Here is an 8,775-nt window from a genome sequence, read left to right on the forward strand (position 1 = left end):
GTACTTTTACTACTACTACTACAAATACTACTGTAAATACTACTGTAAACACTACTACAAACATGGTGGAGCTACTGGTACTTTTACTACTACTACTACTACAAATACTACTGTAAATACTACTGTAAACACTACTACAAACATGGTGGAGCTACTGGTACTTTTACTACTACTACTACAAATACTACTGTAAATACTACTGTAAACACTACTACAAACATGGTGGAGCTAATGATACTTTTACTACTACTACTACAAATACTACTGTAAATACTACTGTAAACACTACTACAAACATGTTGGAGCTACTGGTACTTTTACTACTACTACTACAAATACTACTGTAAATACAACTGTAAACACTACTACAAACATGGTGGAGCTACTGGTACTTTTACTACTACTACTACAAATACTACTGTAAATACTACTGTAAACACTACTACAAACATGGTGGAGCCACTGGTACTTTTACTACTACTACTACAAATACTACTGTAAATACAACTGTAAACACTACTACAAAAATGGTGGAGCTACTGGTACTTTTACTACTACTACTACAAATACTACTACAAATACTACTGTAAATGCTACTGTAAACACTACTACAAACATGGTGGAGCTACTGGTACTTTTACTACTACTACTACAAATACTACTGTAAATACTACTGTAAACACTAATACAAACATGGTGGAGCTACTGGTACTTTTACTACTACTACTACAAATACTACTGTAAACACTACTACAAACATGGTGGAGCTACTGGTACTTTTACTACTACTACTACAAATACTTTTGTAAATACTTCTGTAAACACTACTACAAACATGGTGGAGCTACTGGTACTTTTACTACTACTACTACAAATACTACTGTAAAAAATACTGTAAACACTACTACAAACATGGTGGAGCTACTGGTACTTTTACTACTACTACTACAAATACTACTGTAAATGCTACTGTAAACACTACTACAAACATGGTGGAGCTACTGGTACTTTTACTACTACTACTACAAATACTACTGTAAATACTACTGTAAACACTTCTACAAACATGGTGGAGCTACTGGTACTTATACTACTACTACTACAAATACTACTGTAAATACTACTGTAAACACTACTACAAACATGGTGGAGCTACTGGTACTTTTACTACTACTACTACAAATACTACTACAAATACTACTGTAAATGCTATTGTAAACACTAGTACAAACATGGTGGAGCTACTGGTACTTTTACTACTACTACTACAAATACTACTGTAAATACTACCGTAAACACTATTACAAACATGGTGGAGCTACTGGTACTTTTACTACTACTACTACAAATACTACTGTAAATACTACCGTAAACACTACTACAAACATGGTGGAGCTACTGGTACTTTTACTACTACTACTACAAATACTACTGTAAATACTACTGTAAACACTACTAAAAACATGGTGGAGCTACTGGTACCTTTACTACTACTACTACAAATACTACTGTAAATACTACTGTAAGCACTACTACAAACATGGTGGAGCTACTGGTACTTTTACTACTACCACTACTAATACTGCTGTAAATACTACTGTAAACACTACTACAAACATGGTGGAGCTACAGGTACTTTTACTACTACTACTACTACTACAAATACTACTGTAAATACTACTGTAAACACTACTAAAAAACATGGTAGAGCTACTGGTACTTTTACTACTACTACTACAAATACTACTACAAATACTACTGTAAATACTACTGTAAATACTATTGTAAACACTACTACAAACATGGTGGAGCTACTGGTACTTTTACTACTACTACTACAAATACTACTACAAATACTACTGTAAATACTACTGTAAATACTATTGTAAACACTACTACAAACATGGTGGAGCTACTGGTACTTTTACTACTACTACTACTACAAATACTACTGTAAATACTACTGTAAACACTACTACAAACATGGTGGAGCTACTGGTACTTTTACTACTACTACTACAAATACTACTGTAAATACTACTGTAAACACTACTACAAACATGGTGGAGCTACTGGTACTTTTACTACTACTACTACAAATACTACTGTAAATACTACTGTAAACACTACTACAAACATGGTGGAGCAACTGATACTTTTACTACTACTACTACAAATACTACTGTAAATACTACTGTAAACACTACTAAAAACATGGTGGAGCTACTGGTTCTTTTACTACTACTACTACAAATACTACTGTAAATGCTACTGTAAACACTACTACAAACATGGTGGAGCTACTGGTACTTTTACTACTACTACTACAAATACTACTGTAAATACTACTGTAAACACTACTACAAACATGGTGGAGCTACTGGTACTTTTACTACTACTACTACAAATACTACTGTAAACACTACTACAAACATGGTGGAGCTACTGGTACTTTTACTACTACTACTACAAATACTACTGTAAGCACTACTACAAACATGGTGGAGCTACTGGTACTTTTACTACTACCACTACTAAAACTGCTGTAAATACTACTGTAAACACTACTACAAACATGGTGGAGCTACTGGTACTTTTACTACTACCACTACTAAAACTGCTGTAAATACTACTGTAAACACTACTACAAACATGGTGGAGCTACTGGTACTTTTACTACTACTACTACAAATACTACTGTAAATACTACTGTAAACACTACTACAAACATGGTGGAGCTAATGATACTTTTACTACTACTACTACAAATACTACTGTAAATACTACTGTAAACACTACTACAAACATGGTGGAGCTACTGGTACTTTTACTACTACTACTACAAATACTACTGTAAATACAACTGTAAACACTACTACAAACATGGTGGAGCTACTGGTACTTTTACTACTACTACTACAAATACTACTGTAAATACTACTGTAAACACTACTACAAACATGGTGGAGCCACTGGTACTTTTACTACTACTACTACAAATACTACTGTAAATACAACTGTAAACACTACTACAAAAATGGTGGAGCTACTGGTACTTTTACTACTACTACTACAAATACTACTACAAATACTACTGTAAATGCTACTGTAAACACTACTACAAACATGGTGGAGCTACTGGTACTTTTACTACTACTACTACAAATACTACTGTAAACACTACTACAAACATGGTGGAGCTACTGGTACTTTTACTACTACTACTACAAATACTTTTGTAAATACTTCTGTAAACACTACTACAAACATGGTGGAGCTACTGGTACTTTTACTACTACTACTACAAATACTACTGTAAAAAATACTGTAAACACTACTACAAACATGGTGGAGCTACTGGTACTTTTACTACTACTACTACAAATACTACTGTAAATGCTACTGTAAACACTACTACAAACATGGTTGAGCTACTGGTACTTTTACTACTACTACTACAAATACTACTGTAAATACTACTGTAAACACTTCTACAAACATGGTGGAGCTACTGGTACTTATACTACTACTACTACAAATACTACTGTAAATACTACTGTAAACACTACTACAAACATGGTGGAGCTACTGGTACTTTTACTACTACTACTACAAATACTACTACAAATACTACTGTAAATGCTACTGTAAACACTAGTACAAACATGGTGGAGCTACTGGTACTTTTACTACTACTACTACAAATACTACTGTAAATACTACTGTAAACACTACTACAAACATGGTGGAGCTACTGGTACTTTTACTACTACTACTACAAATACTACTGTAAATACTACTGTAAACACTACTACAAACATGGTGGAGCTACTGATACTTTTACTACTACTACTACAAATACTAATGTAAATACTACTGTAAACACTACTGAAAACATGGTGGAGCTACTGGTACTTTTACTACTACTACTACAAATACTACTGTAAATACTACTGTAAGCACTACTACAAACATGGTGGAGCTACTGGTACTTTTACTACTACCACTACTAATACTGCTGTAAATACTACTGTAAACACTACTACAAACATGGTGGAGCTACAGGTACTTTTACTACTACTACTACTACTAAAAATACTACTGTTTATACTACTGTAAACACTACTAAAAAACATGGTAGAGCTACTGGTACTTTTACTACTACTACTACAAATACTACTACAAATACTACTGTAAATACTACTGTAAATACTATTGTAAACACTACTACAAACATGGTGGAGCTACTGGTACTTTTACTACTACTACTACAAATACTACTACAAATACTACTGTAAATACTACTGTAAATACTATTGTAAACACTACTACAAACATGGTGGAGCTACTGGTACTTTTACTACTACTACTACTACAAATACTACTGTAAATACTACTGTAAACACTACTACAAACATGGTGGAGCTACTGGTACTTTTACTACTACTACTACAAATACTACTGTAAATACTACTGTAAACACTACTACAAACATGGTGGAGCTACTGGTACTTTTACTACTACTACTACAAATACTACTGTAAATACTACTGTAAACACTACTACAAACATGGTGGAGCTACTGGTACTTTTACTACTACTACTACAAATACTACTACAAATACTACTGTAAATACTACTGTAAATACTATTGTAAACACTACTACAAACATGGTGGAGCTACTGGTACTTTTACTACTACTACTACTACAAATACTACTGTAAATACTACTGTAAACACTACTACAAACATGGTGGAGCTACTGGTACTTTTACTACTACTACTACAAATACTACTGTAAATACTACTGTAAACACTACTACAAACATGGTGGAGCTACTGGTACTTTTACTACTACTACTACAAATACTACTGTAAATACTACTGTAAACACTACTAATAAAATGGTGGAGCAACTGATACTTTTACTACTACTACTACAAATACTACTGTAAATACTACTGTAAACACTACTAAAAACATGGTGGAGCTACTGGTTCTTTTACTACTACTACTACAAATACTACTGTAAATGCTACTGTAAACACTACTACAAACATGGTGGAGCTACTGGTACTTTTACTACTACTACTACAAATACTACTGTAAATACTACTGTAAACACTACTACAAACATGGTGGAGCTACTGGTACTTTTACTACTACTACTACAAATACTACTGTAAACACTACTACAAACATGGTGGAGCTACTGGTACTTTTACTACTACTACTACAAATACTACTGTAAATACTACTGTAAGCACTACTACAAACATGGTGGAGCTACTGGTACTTTTACTACGACCACTACTAATACTGCTGTAAATACTACTGTAAACACTACTACAAACATGGTGGAGCTACAGGTACTTTTACTACTACTACTACTACTACAAATACTACTGTTTATACTACTGTAAACACTACTAAAAAACATGGTAGAGCTACTGGTACTTTTACTACTACTACTACAAATACTACTACAAATACTACTGTAAATACTACTGTAAATACTATTGTAAACACTACTACAAACATGGTGGAGCTACTGGTACTTTTACTACTACTACTACAAATACTACTACAAATACTACTGTAAATACTACTGTAAATACTATTGTAAACACTACTACAAACATGGTGGAGCTACTGGTACTTTTACTACTACTACTACAAATACTACTGTAAATGCTACTGTAAACACTAATACAAACATGGTGGAGCTACTGGTACTTTTACTACTACTACTACAAATACTACTGTAAATACTACTGTAAACACTAATACAAACATGGTGGAGCTACAGGTACTTTTACTACTACTACTACAAATACTACTGTAAATACTACTGTAAACACTACTAAAAACATGGTGGAGCTACTGGTTCTTTTACTACTACTACTACAAATACTACTGTAAATGCTACTGTAAACACTACTACAAACATGGTGGAGCTACTGGTACTTTTACTACTACTACTACAAATACTACTGTAAATACTACTGTAAACACTACTACAAACATGGTGGAGCTACTGGTACTTTTACTACTACTACTACAAATACTACTGTAAACACTACTACAAACATGGTGGAGCTACTGGTACTTTTACTACTACTACTACAAATACTACTGTAAATACTACTGTAAGCACTACTACAAACATGGTGGAGCTACTGGTACTTTTACTACTACCACTACTAATACTGCTGTAAATACTACTGTAAACACTACTACAAACATGGTGGAGCTACAGGTACTTTTACTACTACTACTACTACTACAAATACTACTGTTTATACTACTGTAAACACTACTAAAAAACATGGTAGAGCTACTGGTACTTTTACTACTACTACTACAAATACTACTACAAATACTACTGTAAATACTACTGTAAATACTATTGTAAACACTACTACAAACATGGTGGAGCTACTGGTACTTTTACTACTACTACTACAAATACTACTACAAATACTACTGTAAATACTACTGTAAATACTATTGTAAACACTACTACAAACATGGTGGAGCTACTGGTACTTTTACTACTACTACTACAAATACTACTGTAAATACTACTGTAAACACTACTACAAACGTGGTGGAGCTACTGGTACTTTTACTACTACTATTACAAATACTACTGTAAATACTACTGTAAATACTACTGTAAATACTTCTACAAACATGGTAGAGCTACTGGTACTTTTACTACTATTACTACAAATACTACTGTAAATATTACTGTAAATACTACTGTAAACACTACTACAAACATGGTGGAGCTACTGGTACTTTTACTACTACTACTACTACAAATACTACTACAAATACTACTGTAAATACTACTGTAAATACTATTGTAAACACTACTACAAACATGGTGGAGCTACTGGTACTTTTACTACTACTACTACAAATACTACTGTAAATACTACTGTAAACACTACTACAAACGTGGTGGAGCTACTGGTACTTTTACTACTACTATTACAAATAATACTGTAAATACTACTGTAAATACTACTGTAAACACAACTACAAACATGATGGAGCTACTGGTACTTTTACTACTACTACCACAAATAATACTGTAAATACTACTGTAAATACTACTGTAAACACAACTACAAACATGATGGAGCTACTGGTACTTTTACTACTACTATTACAAATAATACTGTAAATACTACTGTAAATACTACTGTAAACACAACTACAAACATGATGGAGCTACTGGTACTTTTACTACTACTACTACAAATACTACTGTAAATACTACTGTAAATACTATTGTAAACACTACTACAAACATGGTGGAGCTACTGGTACTTTTACTACTACTACTACTACAAATACTACTGTAAATACTACTGTAAACACTACTACAAACGTGGTGGAGCTACTGGTACTTTTACTACTACTATTACAAATACTACTGTAAATACTACTGTAAATACTACTGTAAATACTTCTACAAACATGGTAGAGCTACTGGTACTTTTACTACTATTACTACAAATACTACTGTAAATATTACTGTAAATACTACTGTAAACACTACTACAAACATGGTGGAGCTACTGGTACTTTTACTACTACTACTACTACAAATACTACTACAAATACTACTGTAAATACTACTGTAAATACTATTGTAAACACTACTACAAACATGGTGGAGCTACTGGTACTTTTACTACTACTACTACAAATACTACTGTAAATACTACTGTAAACACTACTACAAACGTGGTGGAGCTACTGGTACTTTTACTACTACTATTACAAATAATACTGTAAATACTACTGTAAATACTACTGTAAACACTACTACAAACATGGTGGAGCTACTGGTACTTTTACTACTACTACTACAAATACTACTGTAAATACTACTGTAAACACTACTACAAACGTGGTGGAGCTACTGGTACTTTTACTACTACTACTACAAATACTACTACAAATACTACTGTAAATGCTACTGTAAACACTACTACAAACATGGTGGAGCTACTGGTACTTTTACTACTACTACTACAAATACTACTGTAAATACTACTGTAATCACTACTACAAACATGGTGGAGCTACTGGTACTTTTACTACTACTACTACTAATACTGCTGTAAATACTACTGTAAACACTACTACAAACATGGTGGAGCTACTGGTTCTTTTACTACTACTACCACAAATACTACTGTAAATACTACTACAAACATGGTGGAGCTACTGGTACTTTTACTGCTACTACTACAAATACTACTGTAAATACTACTGTAAACACTACTACAAACATGGTGGAGCTACTGGTTCTTTTACTACTACTACCACAAATACTACTGTAAATACTACTGTAAACACTGCTACAAACATGGTGGAGCTACTGGTACTTTTACTACTACTTCTACAAATACTACTGTAAACACTACTACAAACATGGTGGAGCTACTGGTACTTTTACTACTACTACTACAAATACTACTGTAAATACTACTGTAAACACTACTACAAACATGGTGGAGCTACTGGTACTTTTACTACTACTACTACTACAAATACTACTGTAAATACTACTGTAAACACTACTACAAACATGGTGGAGCTACTGGTACTTTTACTACTACTACTACAAATACTACTGTAAATACTACTGTAAACACTACTACAAACATGGTGGAGCTAATGATACTTTTACTACTACTACTACAAATACTACTGTAAATACTACTGTAAACACTACTACAAACATGGTGGAG

This window comes from Eucyclogobius newberryi, unplaced genomic scaffold, assembly GCF_026437365.1.
Source record: "Eucyclogobius newberryi isolate DKJ021-1_F unplaced genomic scaffold, fEucNew1.0.hap1 SCAF_161, whole genome shotgun sequence".
NCBI classification, from domain to species: domain Eukaryota; kingdom Metazoa; phylum Chordata; class Actinopteri; order Gobiiformes; family Gobiidae; genus Eucyclogobius; species Eucyclogobius newberryi.